This window comes from Anser cygnoides, chromosome 1, assembly GCF_040182565.1.
Source record: "Anser cygnoides isolate HZ-2024a breed goose chromosome 1, Taihu_goose_T2T_genome, whole genome shotgun sequence".
In the NCBI taxonomy this organism is placed as follows: domain Eukaryota; kingdom Metazoa; phylum Chordata; class Aves; order Anseriformes; family Anatidae; genus Anser; species Anser cygnoides.
Genome location: NC_089873.1, coordinates 14,306,890 through 14,327,907, shown reverse-complemented (window position 1 = coordinate 14,327,907; position 21,018 = coordinate 14,306,890). Strand labels below are relative to the sequence as shown.

At 44.1% G+C, this 21,018-nt stretch overlaps 1 protein-coding gene across 15 annotated transcripts in view; it reads left to right on the top strand.

Moving 5' to 3' along the window:
• LOC125183312 (protein ALEX-like) overlaps nucleotides 1–21,018 on the top strand; it is a 150,112-nt gene that overhangs the window by 33,394 nt on the left and 95,700 nt on the right. For 7 of the 15 annotated variants that reach the window (XR_010827717.1, XR_010827674.1, XR_010827679.1 and 4 more), the window contains exon 3: nucleotides 7,474–10,345. The gene's annotated coding sequence lies outside the window, so the exon portion shown is untranslated. The other 8 variants (XR_010827789.1, XR_010827822.1, XR_010827783.1 and 5 more) reach the window with 5 other exon arrangements.

Genomic DNA, 21,018 nt, shown 5'->3' with positions numbered 1-21,018 from the left:
AAGTAGAATAAAATAAGAAATCCTATGAGAAAAAGTTCTGTTTGTTTCTTACATTTTCTCCACCCTTCCCTCATGCTGGACTGTTCCATGTGCTTAAAAGGAAAATCTTTTCCAAACCCTTTCAGTCTAAAATACCATCAAATGGAGCAAAAGGAAAGCAGAACTTGCCCACCCTGGGCAGAAGCGTTCCCACCCTGGAATGTTTTAGATGCTCCAGCCCCAGAGCTTTGGCTACAGAGAAAGTCTGAGCAGTAAGATGTCCATGCTGTCTGTGGAGGGGTGGATCAGAGAGCATCCCATGCCTCGGGCACTGCAGGGAACTATCTAGCAGAGCAGAACTCATCCTGCAATGTGATGATGTGGGGACTCGTGTTCCAATACCAGCTCACAGACTTCTTTCTTATTCTCTGTCCCTGCTTACCCATTTCCATCCCGTGGGGCACCATACTTGTGGCTGGGTGAATGCAATTCTCTACAGACTGCACTGAAGCCTAGAACATTTTTGGGGGCAGGGTGGGGTTGTCCTTCAAAGCCAGAAAAACCCAACACTGATCTTATTTACAGCATAACCCCACAAGTTGTTGCATGCAGGTGACTGACTTCACCCATCTATGGTGAGCTTGCCTGGTGTGCTGAAGAAGTTCCTGGAGCTGAGACTCCAAGCACGCCACCAAAGACTCTGCTCTGGCTGCAGTTCCTAAATAACTGGTGCACTGCGGGTCAAAGCAAGGGGGGCTGTGATCCCTTCAGCCAGTATTGCTGCTTGAGCCCTGTATTATCAAATCACAACCCGAGACTGAATGAAGATGACCTGGGGCACATTGTTTGCTCTGAGTCATTACTGCACACTGCAGGGCTTGAGGCAAGATCAGGAGAGGGAGGAACATCCAGCTTTGAAGTGTGTTGGGTCTTAACTGCAGTTCAGTGCTCACAAGACTAAGGAGATGTATTAGGATTCCTGGAAAATTTAATATCAGCAAATGTAGTGTCTCTGTGCTCCAGAGCAACTAAGGGCGCTTAGGGGTGTTTTAGATTTAGGTGATAAGTTGTTGTCCAAGCTCCAGCAAAGCTGCTCAGTGGATGTACTATGTCACCTCTTCTCTTGGGATAACGCTGTCTCAACATTGTGTGTAGTAATGGGACTTTGAGGAAAGTTTAAATTCAACAACATAAATATATTCTACTAAACAGCCCTACCTTTCTCTTGTACTTGAAAAGGCAGGACACGACGCATTTCAGTTACACGAGACTCGTTAAGATAAAACTATTTCAAGTTTTGTAACTCAAGTCTGGATTTTACAGTTTGCTAAAAAAAAGAAGTTAGGCTATTTTTTCTCTAACAAGTCAACTGTGAGGAAAAGCAATTACCCAAATGCTTATTTTTCTATGACATTTATCATTAAAAAGAAAATGAGAGAAACTGCATGCCAACATTTGTTATAATTTCATTAGGATCCAGGTAGATCTAATTTATATGGGGAGTCTGTTTCCAAGATGAGGAGCAAATGAATCTCATCTGACAGACAATTGAGTTATAAAGGCCTCACATTCAAACTCTTCTCCAACAAAATGTAAACAAGACACATCGTTTAATAAGATCAGACAGATAATGAGGGGCTAAATTATGGCAGGACTCATCAGTCAGCAACACATACAGCTAGACCTTCTCACATGATGCAAGTCAACATTCAGTGAAGCTAAAGGCTTAAGTCTACCCTAATATCCCAGCCTCTCTGGGCAGCGGAAATAGGAGTTGGAGAAAGTTTATAAACGATAACAATAATACAACTTGGGCAGCATGTTAGAAAAACTTCAAAGTCTCCCAAGACTCACACATCATTTCCCTGCAGTTTTAGAATACCACTGTAATTATAAAATCTTGCATGAAAAACACAGAGAAAAGTACTATAGCATCGACTAACATCTGAGACTTAAAAAAGACTGACTGAAACTGCACAAGCAGAATATTCATGTAGCAAAATGGTGAAAGGGCATCCCTGGTAAATGCCTCATGGAAAGTGCTAAGCAAACTGGAACGTTTCCAAAATACGTAGGTGGGATTGCTTTTCACAATGCTGGGATTTACTCCATTATTGTCAGAGTGACTCAGCTGAAATTGTCCACAATATACTAGACATATTTTATTGTCAATATATTTTTGCCTAGCCTTTCCTTTCAATGGCTTCGTGCCCTTAATTCCCCTACATTTCTAAACCAGTTGGGCCAAGTGGTTCTGATAACGCACTGTCCCTATCTAAATATGATATAGACTCATCTGTATATTCAGGAGGGCAGCGTGCCATCGGCTTGTATCAATGTTTTCTTGGTTAATCTGCTGCCAAGAGAAATATACTGCCCTCCCTGCTATTGCACTGAGCTCTTTGTCTTCTCCTATGTGTGACACTGACAGTTGTTAAATGACCTTGAAGCACAGAAAAGCAACTATTGGAAGCCACCATAGTTAATTAAATCAATCAATCAATGAATCCTGTTTGCCCCTGTGTGGTAGAGCAAATGGACCTTTCTCATGCTAAGATGGATTAGTGTTAAATGGGTTTTGTGCAGATAAAAATGCAAGGTTTCAACATGTATCTGGAATATCTATCTGTCAGGATGATGTTCCCTGATCCTGTAGTCCACCACTCTTTTTGACAAAAAGCAGTCTAAGTTTCCTGCCTTTTCATCTAGAATATTGCTTGCCTTAGATATCAGATCAGGATTTGTTCTACATATCCACTGGAGTTCCTGTAATCTGGATGGAGATTGAAGTCCAACCCAACATATGGAATTGCAATACCTTGCTTTAGAGCAGTCAGTACTGTAGTACTGGCTATTTTAGAAGAAGGTTGAAGATCCTTAGGGGACAAATATGAAATATAATATAATCTTGAATTCTGCCTCCATGCCATTTAGTGAGGGACTGGGCTCTAAAGCATAGTGGTTTATACCTCCAGTACTTTTTAATTCTTGCCTAAAATATGTCAAACATCCTCATTACCTGGATACCTGGATCCTAAACTCCACAATAACAATTGACAAGGAGTTGTAGGTTAACTGAAGGTGTCACCCTCCTCTGCTCTTCCACACCTGCCACTTGCAATTGGCTTGCTTTCAATTTCACATTTTTTCACAGAACTGTCATATTCTGTCCTAAGCACCTTCCAGCTTCCAGTTCTGGTTTCTTATCCCAGCCATGAATGAGATGCATGTGTGCAAAATGTCCCCCCTTCCTCTCTCCTTGCTCCCCAGGAAGGGAAATCCAGGCACATTGGCCAAAAGCGAGATGCTTTGGCCAGGTACCGTGCAGATCAGTTTTCACCGTTTTTCGCCAGGTACTGTGCAGACAGGTCATTTTCACCCATTTTCTGTAAGTCTAGGCACAGCTCTGGTATCCCTTCTGTGTAGATATAATTCTTTGTATGACTATGCATTTTAACATGTAACATTATTTTCCTGTATTTATCTCCATTTTAACTCATTCATTCTCATATAAATAGCTTACTATTCTCTTTAAGATGAAACAAAACATACCAATGCTCTTTATTAAGTCTTCTTGGGTATCCTGGATATCTTAGAGTGTCAAAACAGCTGCTTGCTATTTTATGTTGAAAGAGGGGCATAGATTCAAAAAGTTATGTAAGCACTTAATTCCTTTAAAAAATCAGTGGGATTTAGGCATAAAAATAGCTCCTGAAGTTCTTGACCACTTTTATAAACACAGGCCCAAATGTTTCCTTGTCAAAGGAAGTGTCTTGAAACTTGGTTCTTCAGTTGTGGATTTGCAAGACAAAACATGAGATTCCAGTTCCTACCACCCTGCTCAAGGATAAGAAGGAGAGGCACTCCCTGGAGCAAGTAGTCAGAAAGAGACAGGACAGAACAGCTAATGCAGAAAGAAACATACAAATTGAACTCCACTTTTGCTAGCAAGCCAAATTATAGGGACTATGGGGATTATGTGGGGTGCAGGAGAAAAATGAGTGACTGAATTTTGAGTTATGGAAGGAAATAAAATTATTGAAGATTTATAGGACATTGAATGGCACAAGAGAACTATTGGACCCCAGGCTAACACATTTCAAACTACTCATCTACTGACAGCATGTCATAACCAGACACGAACAAAACTATAAATAACAGTAGGAAACCTAGGTACATCATGCCAAGACAGTGAGTCAGTGTTAGTCATTTGGTGCTTTTCTTAATAATTGAGGGTTTTGCCCAAATCCTTCTGAAAATCACTCCTCTCCCCCTCTGTAATACCAGGGGGTATTTGGTTTATGTGTATTTTCTTAGATTTCATGCCATCAGTTGGCCTGCCCATAGCATTTAACAAACCTCTTAACATCCTTATTAAAAATTAAATCTGTTTATTAAAACAACTTCCCTCAGAAGTTTTTCAGCAAAACGTCTCAGCCCTATGTAAAATGCAGTTAGTGTACAGGATGGAAGGCTGCATGGGGACAAGGGAGAACTTTTGATGTTTCAGTGACCTTAACTCTCTTTGTCTTTATACCTGTGAAATCACTAGTATACAGGAGGATGTTTAATACTGATATGGCAGCATATTTTAGAATCAAAAGTATGCCGTATACAAGGCAGTGAAGACTCAGTCCTTCTTATATTCTGTGACTATTTTTTAAGTTCAAGTTTTTAAAGCACTCCTTTGAAAACTCATATTAACTGATTAAATAGCTATCAATATGATTAATAATTTAACCCATAATTATTAAAAGAAGTTTAAGCATTCAATTTTCTCAGCATTCAGTGCTTCAAGCGTATGTACTTCTGTTAGAAGCAAAGTAGAAATAGCTTGTTTACAGGACTTTGCTAGAAGACCTATCTACCAATATTTCTGCCTTATTTCAAAGGACGAATCGTGCCTCAGCTGGAAACAGACTTTCCTAATGGCTAACTGCTTTCTGCAGGGTTGACGCTCCCTCTTCTGAAAGCAGAGTCACATGCACAGAGAACTGCTAGAGGGACTGAGCAGTGCCCAGAAAGAACACACGGCTAGATGGACCACTTTCTGATCTGCTGTGGCAGGTCTGCATTCTCAGGCACGTGTTTCTGGAGAAACAAAACAAAGTGTATGTCAATAACATACTTTCTATGCCAGCTGTCCAGATGGGATATTTTATGTTATGTATAGAACAGTATCTTGTGGCATGGTAAATTTGATCACACTGATAGATTAAATTGGATTTTTTAAACTCAAGTTCATCTCAGAAATCCACAAATAATTTACCTCCATGGGAATGTTTTCTCTGTGTTAGGGACAATGAATTAACAGGTGTGTGTCGTGTGTGTCCGTGTGTCCGTGTGTGTGTGTGTGTCCCCAATTCAGGGTGAAATCTCACTTCTGTTGGCTTCATAGTCCAGTAGGGAAGTAAATTTGAGTGGACAAATGTCCTGTGTTAACACTAGTAAACTAAACAGCATCAGGGAGCTTTCTTGAGTAGTAGAACGAAATCATCTTTACCAGCACAGTAGCTCCTGGCCTGGTTTTGGCCTGAGGCAAACATGATCTCCCAAATGATGCTCAGGTATGATTTGGGAATTAAAACGTGCCAGGCCCCATTCCCAGTGGGCAGCCTGGTGAAGCCACACTGCTTTGGAGGCTGAGACTTCAATAGTAAGGGTGTGGGGCATTCTGTGCCAGAGAATGGTCTCAGACAGGTTTAATTTACTTTAATAAGTTAATTTTAATTTGTATACACAGAGCTATGGAGTGTGGGTAAAACCTCTGAGGGGCAGGGCATGCAGCTAGCTCAGCGCTCCTCCTGCCTCAGAGGGATGCAGTTCTTCTGGCCTCAGTTCTTTAACTCTCTGCTGCTGCACAGGAGTGTCTCAAGCATCCAAATACCCCTCTGTGTCCTAGTCACGTAGGCATAACAAGGCAGCAAAGGAGAAGGTTTGAAGGAGGATGACCACTGCAGGAGTCCCATCAATAGTAAGATTTAAAGACTATCATTATTACCCTGCACTGCTGGGCTTCCCAAGGAAGTCGCTCCTACCAAACAGCTCTTGGAGGGAAGGAAAACCTTTCAGAAAGGAGCAGGGCCTCATGGAGAGACCTGCTGTCCTGTTTCCATCTGCCGGTGGGGACAAGCTGGAAGCCAGGCAACAACGACTGATGAAAGCCACTTATTAAGCGTGTTTCTGTGTTATGAGCAGGCAACTGGGTGGGTTGTGTTTCAGTTTTTTCTCTGTGTTGATAAACCAGTCAGCACTGACTTGCACACACTGACATGATGGAAAAGATGGCGGCAAGGCCTAGGTAAGCACACAAACTATTTGCCAAGGGCAAAACCCCACTCACCGCCCTCGACTGCAGACTTGCAGTGGCTGTTTTGAGGCAGGACTGAGAAGTCTGTTGAGGACTGGTGTTTCTTGTGTAAACACCCTCTCACAGGCAGGTACTGGGGCTCTGTCAAAAAAACAAGATAATTGAAAAGATAAGGAGCTCGCGTGGTCTTGAAAGAGCTGGGTTTGCGAAGAATGCACAGCTTCATTAAGGAGATTTTGCGGGTTAAAGCATGTTTAAGCTGGTAAAATTAAAAAGAGGGGTGAGCCCTGATGCCCAGGCAAACACCTGAACTCATTGCACTCCTAAGGCAAGATCTCGGAGCTGACAGAGTTTCTGCTGCGGAAAGCGGTAGAACAGCAAGCTGTGTGCAAAATGCTTTAATTAAACCACAGAGGGGAGCGAGGGAAGGCAGATGTTTCTTGGGAAGGAGAGCATCTCGCCGTGGTTTCTCGCAGGACCTGTCTGAGGCATTTCAGAGGGCAGCGGTTCCTTCAGCCGGGAGCTCTCACCGAGTGCCAGCCCTCAGCACCTTCCTTCAAAGGAGAAATAAAAATGCAAAAGTGTTACCAAAAAAAAACCCAACAAAAAGCACCGTATTTAAAACGTGGGGCCCTCGGGCGGAAAGCCCCAGCGAGCAGCTGAGGCTCCCGGGACGCTTTGAAGGTCAGGAGGGAGCGTGATGTGGGCCTCCCGCCCTGGCGGCCTGCCACGGCCCGCCTCAGCGGGCCCCGCTCCTGCCGGGGCGGGGAGCCCAGCCCGCCTGGCTTGGATGTCCCCGCCGCCTCTGTCGAGCCGGTTTTATATATCTTCATTTTTGTTCTTTTAAGTGTTAAATCGACTTAAAGTGAACGTCAAGGAGGCACAGAACGAGAATGAGTTCTCGGCAGAAAGCCTGAGAGTTGCCGCTCAGCTGCGTGGCAGTTTCTAGCTGTTCCCTGCAAAAGGGGCGCCAGGGGATGCAAGAGGGAGAATTTTGAAGCTAATTATTTACTGGTTTATGGACTTGTGGGTGTTTCAGCCTGGCAGGTTTGATAAGGAAACCTGGAGGTTCAGTGAAAACAATTAGCACAACTTCTGTGATGTGTTACTGAGTGACTGTGCCATTATTTATTTCCTGTAAAGCGATGGACGACTAAAAAGGGTTTTGTGTTTTCTGTTTGTAGGTGATCTGTATCAGGGTGGATGAAGTCACCAGGAGGATGGCAAGCAGGTGTGGGATCACTACAAAGCCTTTCCCTACGACATTAGGATGACTTGCACTTCTCCCCATCTTGTTCACTGTCCAGTACATTGCCTTTTGCTTTTATTCTGTGGTTATTAATCATGGTGATAATCCTTGGAGCCAGGTTTGTATTGGTGCTAGCCCTTGTCCCAGGAGAGGGCAAAGCATGCCCTGGGTTGAAAGCATGACAGGCTGGATAGGCAAAGGTACAGACCCCATGGGGTGGACTTGTGCGTCAGCCCTAGCAGGCTGACAGGCAGGTGGAGGTGTCCACGCTCTTATCTATTGAAGAAGACAGTGGAAGAAGTAGCAAGGTTGCCTTTGCCTCCACTGGGAGGTTTCCTTTGCAGCTTATATTGCTTTCTGCCAGGCATGAAATCAAACCCCTTTGTATGCAGGAATAATTCAGTCCACCTCAAACCAATTCCAGTCCACTCTGCAAACGAAACATGAGAACCACTAAAAATAATCAGCGACAGGGCAATAAATAAATAATCAGCCACTTTGTCCAGCAAGAAATACTTTCTGACTTGGTCATCCGAAAGTAATTGTCCTTGCTGAAACTGGCTAAGAGGTTATCATATCTACAGCACATAGCTGATCCTCTCTTTGGAAAATAGTGGGCTGGATACTTTTTGAGGTCCTTTCCAGATATGATTGTAATGATAATGCTATAGAAATTACTTGAGAACCCTCTCCTTTGAACAGGGAATGTTTGATAATTTTGCCTTTTTTCTGGAATTCATGAACACTTCAGAAGTTTTCAAGGCCAGTGTTGAATTGTTACAAGTCTTGGAAGTATTGTGAAAGAAAAAAGACCAAAGAGCAGAGGATGAACAGAAAGCTTATTTTCTAAAATGCTTTAGTCTGCACAAATATTTAAAATCTGTGAGTACCATTACATCCAGAAAATGTAGTAGAAAGGAAAATTTTACACACATAATGCTGTTTAGATTGATATTGGGACAACTGGTGTACTTGCGAAGGAGCAAAACCATCTGAAATAAACAGGTTATTCCTCTGAAAGAATACCTATAGTCTTCTGTAAGGGAAAAAAAGACACTTTTAAGTCTTGAGAAATTATTTAAATTAATGTGAAAAACCAAAGATATTCCAATGACCTCTGGATGGCAGGAAAAAATAAAACTGTGATGTCTCAGGACACTATTAACCAGGAAAAATCTACATGGGTAAAAACAAGATTGCCACAGACAGCACTGACCCTAAAGTCAATTTCAACACTTATTCTCAGGGCTTTAATTCAAGAGTTTACTGAAGCTCGAGTGGACTGAATAATAAAAAAGGAAATAATAATAAAAAAAAAGTTGTCTCTGCACTGTTTCAAAATGTGACTGAACCTCAGCTGGGCTAATTCTTTGCAGCTGCCCAAGCAGAAAGCCAGAACTTTCAGGTGTCAAGTTATGGGCAGAACAGGAGGAGTTCTGGCATCCTCACAAACAGGAAGCTTCTGGGCAAGGGAGAGCCCAGAAAATGTCGAAGTGCCCAGTACTGCTCTCCGACATGGGCTTTGTAAGCACCAGGATAAGAAGCATACAGCAGGAAGGTAGACCACAGCGAGGGGATTCCAACAACCAGTCCATGGGAAGGCCTGGTAAAAGATGTGGCCTGACTTTACTCTGCTCACCCAGGATTCAATTTTAGCTGTTTTAGATAGGAACAGAAAGTAGGGGCCTTTGATGCACATGCACAGTAAAAGGTTAGAGGTTAGAGTAAAAGAGGTTAAAAACCTCTTCTGCTGCATAGTCCTGCCAATGTACGTCATTCCTCCCTCTGCCCTCCCTCCCTCATGCTGACTAATCCTCTAATCCTTTGCCGTTTGAGCTCTCGGTAATTTTATTTTACTTTTTTTCTGTTTGAAAATACTTGGAGCCCTTCTGATTTCTTTGCTTTATTGTATTTCCCTTCAAACAAATGCTCTCTGATAGAGTCAGTCTTTGACACAGCACCTTCCCTTCCCCTAACATGGTCTGTCTTCCAGCGGGATAGACCCTCTACTTCTGCACATCTGCCTGGGTGTCTGAGCTCACATGAAACCTGACACATTAGAAAACTTCTTGTCCATGCTGTTCATGCTTGCATATCAAGAAATCTTTGTTCATGAACACAATATATATATGTAAGTGAATTAACTTTTCTGAATGCCATCTTTAGTTTTGTTCCCCAAAACTGTAGAGGGTGCAATCAATCAGATAGGATGAATTCAGATTATTAGAGAATGTTTGGGGCACTCAAGTGAAAAAAACAAGCAAACAATAATGTCATCCTTAAAAGCCAGGGCTCTTCCCCAAGAGGCTGTATCTAAAAATATCCCAAACTGAGACATTATGTCTACTCTGTGCTGTCATGAGTCACATAAAATCTCCAGGAAATCTGAACAGGTATGTGAAATGTAGAGGGTTTATATAAATCAGCTTGAACAGAAAAGCATGATCCATCTCAGCTGCCACAGAGCTGCTCTCCTGCTGCAGTTTCCTGGGATTCTGCTGAGATAATCTGCCTCCCAATCTTTTCCTTCACTTTGACGGCAACAGGTGAGTAACACTAGCTCAGACGGGGAATGCCCGGCAGCCCTAGCGCTGGCCCATGCCCAAAGCCAGCCCTGGAGAAGGCAAGTTCCCTGCGCGGGAGGGTGGGGTTGTAGGAAGGAGCTGTTATTTCCTGTTCGCTTAGCTGGTTGTTGTTCAGTTTGGAGTGTGAGGCTGAAAAGGGAGAGATTGGGAAAGCAAAGGCTGTTTAGAAATTTCAAGTGCCTTCATGCTCTCATTGCTTATAAAGGAATGAGCTGGATACTGGTGAGTACCAGCATGAGCAATCCAGGCTTGCCCGTGCCGTGATGAAGTGTGTGACATGGGAGGTGTGGGGAAAAGGTCAGTGAGCCCTCAGGGATCTGCTGGGGGAACAAAAATCCCTGGCAGAAGAAATATTCAGTTGGGAAAAAGGCATCACTTAGTTAAGAAAAGGACATCAAGTCAAATGTGCCTGCTGGTGGCTGTGGGAAGAGGTTGTCATTTGTTACTGTGAGCAGAGTCCCTCCTCTCTTCTGAGGGACAGCTGAGACAGAAGCAAATTATATCCCTTCTCGAGCTTGTAGCCTTTCATAGTTTGCCCTTGTCATGCAGGTGACCTGGAGATTTGCACCATCTAATATGGCCTGTCACCAGGCAAGGTCTGTGTTTTATTTCTTAAATGAAAGCAAAACCCTCTCCGTCTTCTCCAGAAAGAACGAACAGTCCCTCCTCCTCCCAGCAGCATGCCTGAATCCACCAGTCTGACACGGCTGTGCTCGGCTCCAGGGAGGCAATGTCTTCAGGCTGTGGCCTAGGGCCCCAGTTGGGAAAGGACCTCGCTGAAAACTGTCCTGCCGAAATCTGGTGCAATTCCGATAAAATGGCCCAACCCATCCTGTAAAGATTTCTACTAAATAAAAATCTTGAAATATTCACAGGGGAAATGACAGGAACTCAGGCCTCCCTTCCCACCCAGGCGAGACACTCCCTGTCTCTTTTTCCCTCCAGCCCACTAAACATGCAAGTATCCCATGGAAGCAGCAGGAAATCTGAGCCAGAGCCAGAGCAAGGACAGGCTGAGATGGGAGCCTACCCCTGTGCCAGTCTCAAGGGAGGAGAGCACCCCGCTGCTGAGGTGGGATTGCAGCAATGTGTTATACTCCGCGCTAAACTCGTTGTGGGAGTATGGAAATGTAGGGTCAAGTTCAGAGATTGCAGTGGCAGAAAAAGGAGGAACAGAGCAATTCCTTTGGCCTGAGTGACATTTCACTTATATATGCTAGCTGTAAATCTTATCTGGAATCTTGAGAGGCTTTAATGTGGTTTTTCTCATTTACATTTAAGAGCATATCCAATTAACAGAAACAGCAGCTGAAATGCATGTTTTATAAGGGGGCAGGGCTGAGCAGGTTAAAAATGTATAGGATTTCGGATTATATTAGTCCCTCTACAGCTCTGCTGTCCCAAGCCGTGTATCTCTTCTCTGATCAGTGGATGAGATATAAAGAAACCACTCTGTTTTTATCAAGAAGGCGAAGCTGTCATGTTTGATTTTTACCTCGTGGTTTGTAACACATCAGTTCCTGGTCAGACGCAGTCTGCATCCGGCTTTTGTTTGATGCCTTTGCAAACTGCTGAACATCACAAGAAGGTAATAAGGCGTGTGCTGTACAGGCTCTACATGCTCTGTATGCACACAGAGCAGTAATCTGCATGTAGATGACAGACTGGGGAAGCGAAGGTCTTGGGAATTGTGTTTCTAACTCCCTTAGATTCACCTGGGAAACAAAATCCCTTTAATTTGTGGAATTGTACAGACCTGTGGCAGCAGGATGCAAGCAGCAAGTCTGAGAAAACGAGGTGCCCTGAGCAGAGATGTGGCAAGACGTGGTGGCTGGTACATCTCCCCCCCTCCGCCGGGGTTCCTTCTGGACATCGCTGCCACCACCTCCCGCTTTGTCGGTTTCGCAGGCCGTCGCCCCCTGTCCTGGGTGGTGGCAGCAGCCAGCAGGGTTGTGCAAGCTCCCTATACCTTTTGCATAGCTCTGAGATTCATAAAGACGTTCCAGACTCCAAAGAAAGTACGGAAAGCCTGTTCAGCCTGTATGGAGGAGCCGATGTTGCCACAAGGCAGGGAAGGGGCCTAAGAGCTGCCGAGTGATCTGGCCAGTCATGGGAAAAATCGTGGAAAGAAAGAAGGGAGCAGGCTTTGCTCTGGTCTCTGGGAATCTGCAGTCACTCTTGAGCTGTAAACTACTTGTGGCAGGAACTGTCATCCCTTATGAGACACAGTGGGTGGCGTAGGCCACATAAAATACATCTAAATCCCAGTTCAGTCCAGAATGTAAAACTGGCTTAAAGTGAAAACAGATTCAGACTCGGGGAAGGGAAGAACTTCTTAGACTGCACACAGTCATCATCTTTGGGGTTTAGCAACTCCCTCGGGGCCTCTGTCAGCGGGTCGTCCTCGCTGCCTTGCCGGAGCCTTCTGCGTGCTCCGACCCGGTGACGCAGCACCCCGCTTTTATTCCTCTGGGCACTGGCCGGGGGCAGTGACAGGCAGCTGCAGCTGGGCTGGGAATGGAAACCTGCTGCTGGCACTGCCCCGCGCCGAGTGCCGCTCTGTCTGCGGCATTTTCGGTCGGTGCCCGATGAAGACGTTACCCCCTCTCAGCTGTTCGTCGCTGCTCCGATGCCAGGGCTGCCCTCAGATCTGCTGTCAGATCAGGGCAGGCTCTGCGGGAACTCGCTAATCCCCTTCAGGAAAGTTCCCGTGGCTTATTTCAAATGCGGGGTTTAAACTGGTTAATCTGACCTGGTCGGTCTGGCTGGCGGGGCCGGCAGGGCCCTGACACACGCGCTGCCACGGGTGAAGGTCGGCTTCTGCTCAAGGGCGGTAACGAAGAGCAGCTGGTTCTGCTGCTTCCCGGTGAGACATCTGCTTGCAGCCTTAAAATCATTCAGCCCAAATCCCGTGCAATTCTGGGTTGTTTCCTGTGCAGCTTTCAGTGCTTTTTGTCCTTCCTTAGGTTAAAACAGGACTTCTATTGTTTCTCTGGTGAGGCTAGTAAAAGCTAGGAGGACATTCGTCTTAAATTGCCCCTTTATATCTAATTATACACCTGGGTAACAAAGTAATTTATCCTAAAGAAGCAGATGGGGGTGAAAATGCGACTGTTTTGGAGTTCTGCAGCACAACTAACAGATGCCATTTTAACCATGAGCTGTTTTTTTGCTGTAGCACAGTTTATCTTGCTCAGGAGAAATTTCAGGAAGTTGTGCAGAGCAAAAGGGTGCAGCTTGGCTGTTCATTGTTTTCATTTCTCCTCCTCTTATATTACACAGGAAAACAAGGGAAAATATCCTCTCTCTGGGACCCATTCCCATGTTTCTCATGAATGTTCCTGTTCCTGAAATCAAACATCTATAAAATAAAAACTGAGGGAATAAAGAATACGTTGGGCTAAGACCACGTTCAGTGCAGTGCACATATTTCACACTGGGCTGAAGTTTATTTCTGCTAATTCTGTAGCATTTAAATAATGTCTCTAATATCTATACATGAATAACTTTCCATGATGAACAATATCAACCTTGAATCTGAAACTCATTTGCGCTCAGGAAGATTCAGCTAAAACTGTGTCTGTTTTCATATAAAACTAATTACACTTGGGAATACTTTTTTTCAGCCATGTAATGGTAATTATCCTACACTCACACAACACATTTTATGTCAGCTGAAAGCCAGACCACTTTGTGAACCATTTGAGGGCACTTGTAAATGCACTCTCATTAGTCCCCTGCCTTTGTTTTAAGTTACTTCTCTCCAGCTGTGACTCCTCTCTTCCATCCTAGCTCCTCTACTGAAGTTTACATGCTCACAGGAATCATTAGACTGAACCCTCTGTGCCAGGTCCTGGGTATACTCGTTTTAATTGACAGTTTATGACAATTCAAGACATTTTGTATGTTAGTGGCAAACTCCTTTCTGCAAGCCCCGTGATAGGCTTGGCAACCCCTGGCAGTGAGGCGGAGAGAACAGCTAGGGGCAAGCACTCCTTACACACAGCAGGAAGCTTTGCTGAAGCCTGTCAGGGCTGCCTGGATTTTACGTGTGGTGATACACAGTCTCTGCACACAAACCATTTTACACAGAAATGCCTTGATCAAGGCCAAACATTGCTTCACTGAAAAAGATACTCAGATCTTCATTTGAATTCTGAAATGGAGGCAGCCCCCCAAGTAAAAACAATGGATGACCCTCCTACTTAAACATTTTTGTCATATGTCTCTCTGTATTGCTTCAACTTCCAAATGTATGGAAGGGTTTGTTGTCAGATTAAGAATCTCCATAGTTAAAGTTATCTCCCTTCCCTTCCATGGATAGCATTTGCAGCTGACTCGCCTGCACATGACTCACCTGATGCAATAACCCTCTGCTTTCAGGACCATCCTGAGTATACAGGGAGGTAAAGGTAGGAAATCTGGGATGTTGCAGACAGAAGGATGGGTGCAGTTGTTGTTGCCCTAGATAGATCTGACCTACCCTCAGATAAATGAGCAATACTGCTATGTAGGGAGCATTGGGCACATTCAGTGTGTGCTGTCTAGGTGGCCAGAGTTGTCCATTGCCACCCGTGCATGTTAGGTAAAATTAGTGGTCACACAGAGATGGACTTCAGATCATGTGCCCTTCAAATCTGATACACCTGGGGTGCTTTGGATCTACAGTGCAAGCACTGGGAGGGTTCTTCAGACTGTGCACAAAAAGTGTCATCATGGGGCTGAGAAGCACCAGATTTACTTTGCACACACAGTTGTGGTGTGGGTTTCCTGAACTAAATATGCCAAGCTACTGCAGGCTGCCCTTTCAGTCCCCTTATTGGCACCCCGCAGCACATTTTGGTACTGGTAATCATGTGGCCTTAGAGCGGGTTGAATCAGCTGGCTGGTGCAGCTGACTGCGCAGATACATAAACGCTAGTGCTGACATAGGGGAGCTGATGGGAGCAGGGCAGTAGCAGTAGCACATGCCTAGATCAGCAAAAGCCAACTGTGACACTGCGCCCTCAGTGATTTATCTGGGATTTTAGCATCTCAGACGCCCCAGGCAAAATTATGGCTGGGGCTTATTGCTTGATGAAGCTGCTGGAGATCTGACACCGCAGTGGACAAACTCCTCTGCTTCTGTCTGGTAAAGGGGACATAACTGGGATCCTGGGACAAGTGGTAGTTCTGGATGGAGCTGGCCTGCCCTCATGGTGGACTAATCCCCGCATACCACAAGAGCCAGGATCACTGAGACCACATGGATGGGGATACAAGGAGACAGAACTTACACCTGGTTTGAATAATTGAGCTGCTTATCTTTTAGGTGAAAGTACTGACCAGTCCCAAGAAAAGGATTATATTGATCTCTGATAGCTGTAGCATACCAAGTAACCACATTTTTCTAGTAACACATATGCCACAGTTCTCCTTACCTCAGGCAGTGAAGTCCTGGGTCTTGGTGCCTAATCCCTATTGATTCTCTGTCAGTTCCTTCTGTGATGACCCCCAAATCTTGACAAACTATAGCAGATCAGTGATTTTGAGCCTTCACTTGCCATTGACTCCCCTGGGGGGTTTGGTGGTATCACTGGGCTTCTCATCTAGCTGCCAAAACCTGCTAACAATTAGTGTTGGTCTGGGGCTTTCTCTACAGGGGCTCTGGTCTACTGTGTCTTCAGAAATACTTCTCCTCCTTTAACCTTTTGGAATGATCATTCAGTTGCTAAAGTTTCCCTTTGCTTCCTGTTTTATTCTATAAATTCCTTCGCTTAAAAGTCTCTTGTTGACACTAGCCATCTGTCATCTGGGGGAGAGGAGAAGACACGGGAAAGACAAGTTAAGTGCTGGATTGCCGGTCAGAAGTCTCCTCTGTAAAATCCTCGCAGAAGCATGCTGAAAAGGGAGAGAACAGGAGTAAGGACTCGGGAAACTTCTGCTTCAGGCTTTTGTTTCCTGGCTCGGTGCCCAGCAGGCACTGCATCAGGCAGCTCAGCCCGACAGCTTGTTTTCGCTTCTGCATGCTACTTCATTTTCTGGCCTGGGACGACATCTGGCTGGCGTGTTCTTTCCCACACCCCAGGAAGAGTGCTCTTTTTAGCTTGTTACTGCAGTCTTCGGCTTTAAAATCTAGTGAATCAAGGTGTAAAATAACACGAGACTGGTTTAAAACGAATGAGATTTAAGTACAGTTGAGCTTTGATTTCGTTTGTCTTACGGCTTAGAAACTTTTAGTATACATATTAAGTATTTTCCTGCTTTCCGCCATGATTCTGAGTGCTTGGAACTCACTTTAAAAATAAAACAAACAAAAAACACCCCTCCCACCACCCACACAAAAACAACAAAAGCAACAAAACAAACAGAACAGACCCCTAGATAGGTTGGGTGAGCTTAAATGAAATACATCCTCTCCAAGAACAGCAAGTATATAACTCAATGTCAGTGACAAGTTAGCACTATGAATATATTAATTTTTGACCTCTATGCACACGTCTAAGAGTTAAAAGCATACTGTAAGGATATTGGAATGGTTTCCCTTGAGAGCAGAGCCACACAAATATCAGCTTATCCTGGTCGATATTTACTTCATTATTGACTCATTTATGCATCTAATTAAGCATTGGAGCTCAGAAGCACTGTGTACTCTTCACCACGGGCGTTTATGAGACCAGACTGGATAGAGGCCTGCCCCCAGAGGTGATCCTGCTTGGAGAAGGGGGTCAGACAAGATGCCTCCAAGGCTGTGACTCCAGGCATCTTAGACAGAATCATAGAATCATAGAAACACAAGGTTGGAAAGGACCTACAAGATGATCTATTCCAACTGTCCTCCTATCACCAATACTACCCACTAAGCTATTAAATCATACTTCGTAGCTCCTCGTCCAGGTGCCTCTTGAATACCACGAGGGATGGTGACTCCACCACCCCCCTGGGCAGGCTGTTCCAGCGCCTGATCACTCTTTGAGAGAAAAAGTTTTTCCTGATGTCTAATCTAAATCTCCCCAGGTGCAACTTGTGGCCATTTACTTGAGTCCTATCATTAGCTATCTGAGAGAAGAGGCCGACCCCTCCTCATCACAACCTCCCTTCAGGAAGTTGTGGAGTGCAATGAGGTCTGCCCAAGCTTCCTCTTCTCCAGACTAAACAACCCCAGTTCCCTCAGCCGCTCTTCATAGGACTTGTGCTCCAGACCCCTCACCAGTTTTGTTGCCCCTCTCTGGACATGCTCCAGGGGCTCAATGTCTTTTTTTGTATTGAAGGGCCCAAAACTAAACACATTACTTGAGCTGTGGCTTCACCAAAGCTGAGTACAGCTTTGAGCTGAGTACATGGATCTAAATATATGAGATTTTTTTACCTGCATCCCACACAGCACACTTTTGCTCATGGTTGATGTATGAATGGCCTCCTGAGTTCCTGCTTTGTTCCTCTAGGAGCAGGGAATTTAGCCTCCAGCCTAACAATCTATAATCTCATCAGATTTTACCATGTTTGGTGAAAAGGCCGTCCAAGATGGCCTAAATCCATCCTGTTCCTTTAGGGTCGATCACTTTCATGTTCTGTCACCTTTGAAGATGCTCATGAGTCTCCTATTGCACCACCAGTTACTTCACGTTAAGCTGTGTGATCCACGTAGACTGTCTCTTTCCTCTGACTAAGCTTAAAGTATTATATTTTCTGGGTATGGGATTCAACGGGTTGAACAAAACGCTACTAGGGAAATAATAATAAAAAGGGAAGGATACAGAAGAAAAGAGTGACAGTTAACAACTCTTGAGAAAGGGAGTTTAGGAGTGAACTGAATCCCCAAAGGAGTATTTCTGGAACAGTGATTTTCAGTCTGAGATGCACAGAAGACTTTCAGGAGATCTTCAAAAGATCACTTGTTGAATACAAGTCCTTGTATCCTACAAGGTCACGTGTTTATGAAATTTAGAAAGATCTGGAAAATTTTTAGGGATCTGCAAACTAGAAAGAATAGAAATCCACTAAAAATGTTCTAATAAAGAGAAGAGATTGGAGTGAACACAGGGAGAGGCTGTATATACCATCACTGAGTGCACTTCAAAGCCCGGGCTGAAGCCATATGCCAAGAGAGAAATGTCATCATCACCCACTTGGTCCCTGAGAAGGTACGAAAGGAATTAGTGTCTGTCCCAACTGGGAAGTGCAGCAGCCTGTCCCTGGGGAGCACTGCACTGGAAAATGCTTTTCAAATGTTAGGCAAACTTCTCATCCACGTTTACCAAGATGTGGCTTGTTCTCTTTAGTCTTTAGAAATTCAGATGAAAAGTTGTCAAACGTGATAGCTCTCCAGTGTAAGCTAATAGACCAGCGGTTCAGCCTCTTGATTTTTCCCCGTTTCCGAGAGGCGCAGGAGGTTACCTATGCACTGTTTTTCTTACCTTGATCTCCATAAATGCAAATGCAAAGCTGCACTTGCCAGCAAGCGCCGGCAATAACCCCGAAAAGGCCGGCCGTTAGATGGCAGCACAGATATGCTCAATATCCCTTACTCCCAGGTGCTGCTCCAGGAAAGCCCCTCCATTGCTTTCAGCATCCCCAAGGTACCTCGTGCCTGAAGAATTTTGAGATTACTGAATGCAAAAACAATTAAGGAATGTAAATGAGGAATTTCGTATTATATTACAACAGACAAAATAATAAAGTGGTAGCACATATTAACCTGGAACCTCTTTCAGAATTCCTGAGTGACTTTATTCCCTATCCTGAAGCACACAGGGAGTTCAGCTATACAGAATAAACCAGCTCCTTTCTTGATGATGTGTGTAGCAGCTGATAGCCTAAAAGCTCTTCCAGAAAACTCCATCAATTTGATGCCCCCAATCTTCTCATCTCATTGCCTGAGAATCTTACTATTTCACATTCTTTTCTACTGCCATTTGAGAAACACAATAAATACAGTTAGACACTTAACTGAGCCTCAGAATACTCCAGTGACATTCCAACTAAATTCATCTAATTAGTGGGAAAAATGAGGCAAATGGAGAGGAGAGCTAGCTTTCCTTTCAAACTTAAATGTCGTCCACCTAGCTCAGTGCTAATTTTGCATTGTGTTGGCATAATGTCAGATAAAAGAGAATCGGGGTGCTAATTACATTCCCTGAAGCCTGACATTTGTGCTGACATCCTGGTGCTTCACCTTGTATCTTGTGAGAAGGCTGTGTTTGAGAATCGATGAATCGTCGATGTAACGAGGTGCCTGGCCCTCTCTGGGACAGCCTTTCTTTCTGCACACATCGAAACCAGAACAAAGCTCCTGCCTTTCTCCACTAAGACCCCATGGGAAAATCCTGATTCTGTGTAACTAAAAATGTAACTGATATTCTAGATCATTTTCTGCTGTAAAAATGGGGAAATATATATTTTTAAAAAAAATCGGTAATCATATCAAAGAGACTTCACTCTAGTATATCGGATTTTGACAATCTTGATTTTCTGTTTTGTCCTAATAATAGCAATTCAATAGACTATAATTATTAATACATAATTATAGTACATATTTGTTAATTATTAATACATCAATCATATTCATTATTAATAATTCTTACAGCTATATTAGGCTAATGTAAAACTAACTTGCACTTGACAGAATCAGGAGTAGTATCCCACATTGTTATGCTAATTTAAAACCAGTTTGTAGAGGCAATGTCAGGCCTCACTCCCAGATTTTCAGTCTCTTTTCTTCCAGACTGCCTTCCCAGGTGACTGAGCTGATGTCCAGCCTTGGAGGCAGGTCCTGCACCCCTGGTTTCAGTGAGTGGTTTGTGGCCACTATAGGAACCACTCCAAAAGCAGAGGAGCTTTGTGGTGTCTCATTGCTCAATGTAAATGGAGAGCATGATTTTTTAGACTAAATATTCTACTTTGAAGAATTTTGGTTCTTCTGTGAAAGTCTCGTATTAAAATTCTAATAGAGTCCAATGAGGATGGCTGGTCAGTGTATTGTTGGCTGCAAATACGGCTCGATGGCAAACGCGTGCAGGTATTGCCAGCTACTGCAGCAACAGGCAAAGCTGGTCCCTGCTGCACAGAGCTCCCTGGGAAGGAGAAATGGGTAAAGCTATTGACTTCAGTGCAGATTTTTTTTTTTTCCCGTCTAGTTCTTATTTCTTTTTAAATCCTCAGAGATTGGGAATAATTCAATCCCAGTCACAATGATTTCTAGATCATCCCTGAACACAGACACCACTGCATCAGCATCATGGAGGCAGATCCAGTATCCACTTGACACCAAAGTACCTACCTCTTGCCGGTGTAGGTTCTGGGTTGATGTACGTCTGTGACAGCTCTTGATGGCCCCAGGAATTTTGCCTTCAGTGGAATTTCATGGAGTGAAATTAGGGGGAATCAGTTTCTGAGCTTTACTGTGTACTCCAAATCACTTTCTGAAGGTTTTCAATATATTTTGGAATAACCGAAATGCATTGCCTGTTAGAATGAACAGGACTCCAACAACCTACACACCTGGCAGGTCTCTGTTTAACCAAAACTAACTTCTAAATAATTTACAATCTTCTTCCTCTTATTGTAAAGCTTTATGCCAAAGTAACCAGGAGCTTTATGTTGCCCAGATGTGTATAGTCGGGTACCAAAGGATGCAGACGACTTACCACCAAGGTTCTTAGCCTGTAAATTTGATGCATGCACACAAATCCCTGTCCATATGAAGGGACTGGATTTTGCTCAGACTTTGCATACCTTAGGAATCTGTGCAAGCACAGGCATGTAGGAAATGGCTGGGCTTGTGTTTATGAGGGGGACAGCGATTCCAACAAGAGTAGCCGTTACCAGAGATGAGCTGGAGAAAAGCACTATCACACTTTATTTTAGTATGCTACAAAATTCATTGTTGAACTTTATTAGGTACTTTAATACCAAGC